The sequence below is a fragment of the Xiphophorus hellerii genome, chromosome 19 (assembly GCF_003331165.1).
Source record: "Xiphophorus hellerii strain 12219 chromosome 19, Xiphophorus_hellerii-4.1, whole genome shotgun sequence".
NCBI lineage: Eukaryota > Metazoa > Chordata > Actinopteri > Cyprinodontiformes > Poeciliidae > Xiphophorus > Xiphophorus hellerii.
Window position 1 is genome coordinate 23,660,682 of NC_045690.1, and position 7,697 is coordinate 23,668,378.

The following is a 7,697-nucleotide window of genomic DNA, read 5'->3' on the forward strand; positions in this document are numbered from 1 at the left end:
TGATCCATTGCTATTTGCCTGCGGTATATTTTGACTTAATGTTATTTTTAGATAATCTGCCACCCATCTAGTTTACAAACCTATTCAATAACTTAGAATATCATTGAAAAGTACAAAAGTGTGAAAACATTATGAAACGCATTATGGAGATTAATTACACGCAAACCGTCGTTTTCCAGCCTTTATTTCAGTTAATTATGACGATTTTCCACTTGCAGTTAATGAAAACATAACATTTAAAATTAGAATACTACATCAAACCAATAAAAGGAAAAACATCTTATAGAGCAGAATGTAGGTTTAATGAAAAGTGTGCTTAATACAATCCTAAAGGTTGTTATTTTCAAAAGGTTCTTTTTAATCTGCTAAATACAAAAGCACCAGAAAGCATATTATCATTTATTGAATATGACTATATGTGATGATCTCCCAACACCTTTAACAGGATTCTAGCTCCTATGAAGCTTAAAGGAAATTGCCTGCGCTGTCAACAACCATCCCTCACTGCAGAGAGACAAGCGCTGAGCTGAACTTGATTCGGTTTTTGGAAGCGAGGCCAACGCAGACGGAACAAAGTCAGATTCTAAAAACACTTCACAACTTCTCCTTGTGTTTGCTGATGGGGAATCCAAGTCAATGGGAGAGATCCCAGACTGTCCTGTGAGACAAGATTTGAATCGAGCGGAGTTGCACTAGGAAGGCGATAGCCAGGCTAAGTTTATGTAAGTTATCCCAAGAAATCTGGCGTGAAAGAAAAGACAACCCGACCGACTCCTGGAGAAAATGAGAAGCCTTTATTTCTTTTTAAGAAATCTTTTAAAGATAGCATGATCTGACTGAATTACCTGAGGATATCACTCGTGTTAAACATGGTTCCAGGACAGTAAGGCTTCCAGATTTATAAGGATGCTAATTAAAGAAGTCTTGTATAACCTCTTTGTTTAAATCAGTTCAATTTGGGCTTATTTTATCCCCCGGCTCTGATGATCTCTTCCACAGACTCTGCTCTCTCTGGCCCGAGCCTTCAGCTGCTGAACCTCGGCGCTCTCGGGCTCTTGGCGGCGCGTGTGCAACAAGTGGTTGCCCGTGACAAACTCCAGGACGCGCTTATTTGTGTCCCGACTTTGTCCAGCGTACAACTTCAAAGTCTGCAAAAATAAAAAATCCTCATGAAGCACTGCTCAACTTACAAGGAGAAGTGAAAACCCGGTTAGTCCGTTAACTACGACGGCATATTAGGACCTCTGAAACTTTGAGACTAATTAAAGAAATTCCCCCCCGCCCCAAAAAACAAGATTTCGGAGTAGGTTGAAAAGAAAAGAAACCCAGACATTTTTAGATTAATCTCAGAAAATTTTCAGAAACAAAAACAGAAATTCTGAGACTATTCTCAGAAATTTTGTCAAAAAAAAATCTTTTGAAACGCAGAAAATTTGATAGAAACACTTCAGAAATTTTGGGGGGGGATGGGGTTAAACTTGGAGATTTCTGAAAGGACATTTGGACATATTTTTCTAAATTTTCTGGGGTTTCAAAAGCTTTTTCGAGACAATAATCTTAAAATTTCTGCGTTCATTTGCCAGAAAATGTTTTGACTTTCGGAATCTGGAAATTTCTTTGTTAATCTCAAAATTCCTCAATTTTTTTGTGGAAATTTACTCCTTTTGTTGTTTTTTTTACCTTAATATGCTGTCACAGTTAACACATTATACAGATTATAGGAACCACTATATACTTACAGGGGCTCTCCTTTCCATCGTTTTGATGGTAAGAATCTTACCCTTGTAATTTACGTTTCTCATGTCAGCCCACAGAAATCGACTCGAAGGGGTCAGTCTAGAAAAATACATATTTTTAAGATAACTGAGTGAAAAAGCTAATGCATTGTGAGAACAACAACATTTGGGGATGTTGAATCCTTGCCATAGCGAAATGAAGAGGATCGTGTCAATGGCCTTTTGGAACAACTACCAGTGTGGTCAAATGTGCAACTCAAACGGAAACGACAACCGAGGTCAATGACTGAGGTTTCAATGCTGGTTTGTTGACCTCACGTCCACAACTGCATGTAAACATGTCTGAATGCTATTAATATGTCCAGTTAGTGGTGTTACAATTATAATGTAGCTTTTGCACAGCAGAACCTAAAGATATAAACCAGCTAAATGTCTTACTTGTTGTCTTTTGGGTAGATTTTAACACGGACCTCATCCACTCCCAGCCACAGTTCTGCTTCCTTCTTGTCTTTCATCTTGAAGTAAGTAACACCAAACATGTCCAGCGTCGATCTTTAGGTACTCGATCACAGCCTCTTCCCTGTTTTAGTTAGAGACATATTTATATTTTACTCTATGTAAAAAAAATAATAATCATAGTAATAAAAGAAGGGATTACAGATGATTATGTTCTTGAATGATAGAAGAGAATGACTCAATACAATTTGTTGGGCTTCCTTAGAAAACTTTTGAAACTAATTTGAATAATAAACTGAGCTAATGCGCTGTTTGATAACTAGGATCAATAGGAATGTATAAGTGATTGAGCTGAAATGACTTTTTTTGTGTGTTTTGAGACATTTGTTGTGAATTGGCACTATATAAGTAAACCGAATTGAACTGAAATTGAGTTGAGGTATTGAAAAATATTGCTAATTTTGTCACAAATTTTCTGAAAACAAACTGGAACCCAACACATAGCTTAGCAATTTTGACAATGAACCAATTAGAATGATGAGATAGGCAAATAACGTTTCAATTACTTATTTTAACTTGTATATAAAACAGATTTGATTTTATGATTATATATATATATATATATATATATATATATATATATATATATATATATATATATATATATATATATATATATATATATATATATATATATATGAATTTGATAAACAAATTATTTAATAAATTAATTGATTAGAAATGACTTTAATAAATAAAGAATTTTAATCATCATTCTTCTAGAATATATATTTTTTCAATTATTCCCTCAAACTTTCTGAGACCCTCTGGTGGGCCCCCACTGATCGAAATGATTCAAAAGTACCTGCAGGTGTTTCTTTGTTACTTCAGATGTCAAACTATTTATCAAGTCTGCTAATGTTTCAGTGAATTAACAGGCGCGACGCACAGTAGGTAGTTACTCACTGGTAGCTCTGCTCATACATTTCTGCATAAGTCCAAGATCTTCAATCAATCAATCAATCAAATTTTATTTGTGTAGCACATTTCAGCAGCAAGGCATTTCAAAGAGCTTTACATCATTACAAACACAGAAACACAATGCAACACAGAATCAATAATCAAAACACAACATTAAGTCAGGTTCCATCAATAAATTTGTAATTGATTACATTTCAAATACAATTCTAAACAGGTGGGTTTTTAGTTGAGATTTAAAAGAAGTCAGTGTTTCAGCTGTTTTACAGTTTTCTGAAGTTTGTTCCAAATTTGTGGTGCATAGATGCTGAAAGCTGCTTCTCCTCGTTTGGTTCTGGTTCTGGGGATGCAGAGCAGAACCAGAACCAGAAGACCTGAGAGGTCTGGAAGGTTGATACAACAACAGCAGATCTTTAATGTATTGTGGTGCTAAACCGTTCAGTGATTTATAAACTAACAACAGTATTTTAAAGTCTATTCTTTGAGCTACAGGGGGCCAGTGGAGGGACTTTAAAACTGGTGTTATGTGCTCTATCTTCCTGGTTTTAGTCAGAACGCGAGCAGCAGCATTCTGGATCAGCTGCAGCTGTTTGATTGATTTGTTGGACAGACCTGTGAAGACGCTGTTGCAATAATCAATACGACTGAAGATGAACGCATGGATGAGTTTCTCTAGATCTCACTGAGACATTAGTCCTTTAATCCTGGAAATGTTGTTCAGGTGATAGAAGGCCGACTTTGTAACTGTCTTTATGTGGCTCTGGAGGTTCAGGTCAGAGTCCATCACTACTCCCAGGTTTCGGGCCTGATCGCTAGTTTTCAGTTGTAATAACTGAAGCTGTGCATTGACTCTAGATCTATAACTCTAGATCGTTCCTCTTTAGGTCCAAAAATAATAACTTCAGTTTTGTTTCTGTTCAGCTGGAGAAAGTTTTGGCACATCCACACATTTATCTGTTCTAAGCATCTGTTCAGTGATTGGATGGGGTTAAAGGTCACCTGGTGACATCGTAATGTAGAGCTGTGTGTCATCTGCATAGTTATGGTAGCTAATATTATTTCCTGTTATAACCTGAGCTAGTGGGAGCATATAAACATTGAATAAAAGGGGTCCTAGGATTGAACCTTGGGGTACCCCACATGTGACCTTTGACCTCTTTGATGAAAAGTTTTCAATTGAAACAAAGAAATCCCTGTTCTTTATGGAAGATTCAAACCAGTTAAGTACTGGACCGGAGAGTCCGACCCAACTCTCCAGTCGATTCAGTAACATGTCAAGGTCAACAGTGTCAAAAGCTGCACTGAGGTCCAACAGAACCACCACTGTGGTTAACACTGTGGATCATTGAACACTTTTACGAGGGCGGTCTCTGTGCTGTGGTGACATCGGAAACCAGACTGGAAGGAGTCAAAGTGGTTGGTTATCATTAGGAAACTATTTAATTGTTTAAACTGCTTTTTCAATAACTTTGCTGATGAATGGGAGGTTCAAGATCGGCCTGTAATTCTGCATTAGTGATTTGTTGAGATTGTTCTTTTTTATCAGTGGTTTAATTACTGCTGTTAAAGCCTGGGGGGAAACGCCTTCTTGGCAGCATCTGGAGGGCAGGAGATATTTTCTGAGAGAATGTCCTCCTTCACCTGCAGGAAGAAGAGCCTCCTGGTGACGTCTTGGATCAGCTCCCTCTGTATCCTCTGGGTAAAACCGAACTCTGAGCTTTAACTGCAGGGGACTCTGATTCTTTACATCCCGAGCCAACACCTACGCAGAAGATTAAAAACACAGATTAAAGATTTAAGCATGCACTGGCAAACGAGGAAATGAGATATAATAATAATAATAATAATTAAAGCCACACAGCGGCGTCATGCGGCCCTCGCAGCCAATCGCCGCTCCGGCCTATTGGCCACCGCGGGGGTTCCCGCACCGCCGCCGGCCAGCCACCGCAGAAGCTGTCATTCATTTTCCACGCACGTCCACCAGGTGATACACATGAATGCGTTCGGCAGCGCTCCCCGACGACTCACAAAAAATCTGGTGCAGATTGGTCGATGCAGCGAGGAGATGTGATGGAAAAATTACAATAAGGTCACATCTGCTAGTCATGTTATATGAATGACTGTGAACTCTCACCAAAAGAACTATTTGGGTTACATGTAGAAGGTTGGAAGTTGCTGCGTCAGAACCAGACTGTCTCGCCCCTTGTTGTTAATTCTTTATCTTTGGTATAAAAGTCATGTGTTGCCTCTGCCTGAGGGAGCTTTTCATCCAGACTTGCTTCATTATTGATTGTCCTACAAGCTCTCTGTATTGTGCACAATATATGAATAAACCTGATTGAGTGATTTCACCTGAACAGTGCTTGGAAATAGTATTTTTTTCCACGACATGTATTAACTTAGGGGGCACAGTGGAGTCAAATTACATTTCAATACTGTTGGGCTCTTTGGAGGTGAATAAAGGTCTTACATATCGAGTTTGGTGCCAGTCGGATTATCCATGTGTGATTTAAATCGTATGAACATGGCGAGGGACTGATATTTGCCATTTTGCCATGCCCACACAGTTAAGCCAGCAGCAAGCATTGACAGAGTTCATCATATTATCATTTATGTCAGTTTGCACTGCATTAAATCCATATAAAAAACAACAGTAAAAGTAAGACATACAGCAGAAAAAACAGGTGACTTCCTGTGGGAAGTGGGCGGGGCTTAGATGATGTCAGACTATATGATGATATAGGATCGTCAGGCATCCCACCAGGATCACTCATGCCAAGTTTGGTGCAGCTCGGTCAAAACGTGGAATCTAGAGCCAAACATATGGCAACGGCGTTACAGGTCACTTCGCCAGTCCGCCACGCCCACCTGCTCTGTCAAAGCCGGTTGGGGTTGGAATCCACAACACACCAACATGTCTTCTTTGCGTTTCATGTTGATTAGGTCAAAGGGGTAAGATAGCGACCGTTCACAGTAAAACATGACACTTCCTGTTCTCAGGGGGCGTGGCCTAAGTGATGTCATCATTTGACCACTGGGTATTGTAGGACACCCGATGACGATCAATCACTGAAAGTTTGGTGACTCTGTGAATTCAGAGTAAATTCTGCTCATTTGGGTGAAAACTGAACGCTAAAGCAGGTTAGTAATTAGACCTGTCTCAATAACAAACTTTACTAGACGATAAATTGTCCCAGAAGTTATTGTGATAAACAATAATATTGTTGTTTTGAGACCATTTTTAAAGTAATATAATGGTAATGGCAATAAAATGTGAGGATTTGGGTTGGGCTGAACGGTGCAGGCTCCGTTAGAGCCGCTGAAGCACAAACAAAGAACCCTCCAGTAAGTAAATACTTAAAGTAAAAGACATGCTACACACTTTATTAACTTTCACTGCTCAATAGGAAGAAACACATTAACAATAAAAATCAGTTTGATATTTCATTACTTTGGCTGAATCATGAGGCTTTCAATCAAAACTAGCTAAACTGACTACATTGCTTTCATAGACTTAGCTTTTTTTCTGTCAAAGGTATCCAATATTTCAATTACATTCAGCTCTCTAACTCTTACTTTAATAAGAACAGTTTGAAACTGGAGGGGCTGAGCGTTACCACTAGCTCAGTATGGGAGCCGAGGGCAGAGCAGCTGACGGGAAAACAATAAATAAAGTTTGCCTTTATTTCTCATCATCTTCAACGTAGAGCCTTTAAAACCACAAAATAAAATCTGAATATTTTCTAGAAAACTCTGGTGCTGAACCATAAGTTTAAGTTATGATTCTCCCATATATTCAGTTTCTACATGTTTGGGTTCTCAGCCATCCAGAACATCCTCCGACCCGCCCCACAAAAAAAGTTTACAGCAACTTAAGTTATAATTTAAATAACACATAACTTGTATTAAGAGCCACTGCAATAAATCAACATTTATGAGGAATTTTATTAAGTGGAGTCACTCATTAAAACTTGTTTTTATTTAGATCAGTGACCTTGAACCAAACTCGTATCTAAATACCATTTGAATCTTAGTTTGAGTTCAGTGGATCTCAACACGTTGAGAAAAACATATTTGTTATGCATTGCTACTTACATTTAGGTCCTATGGCTTGAACACAAAAAAAATTTTTCAATAATATTTTACGTGACATTAAACTTTATCTTTGCGCTTGATAAATTTTCCTGTTTATGGTCCCCCCCCCCCCAGCAATGAGATGGGATTTATGCCCTAGCTTCAACTTCCACACTTTTGGCCATGTTGACCAACTTTTCCCTGTCTGAAGTAACCATTGGCTCAACTTCTTATACTTTTTTTAAAAACTAAAAAGCACCAAAATAATTTAAATTGACGAGAACCTGTGAACATCCATTAATAGAATATTTAATGAGGGCAGCCTAATATTTTTACTACCTTTGCTGTTGAAGCTAAAGAATGTCAAAGTAGTTGTTTTTTGTTATTTATTCAGCTTTAATATGCTGGCAGCAAAACTCTGCAGGTGTTTAGAAATGACTCAAAAACATTTTA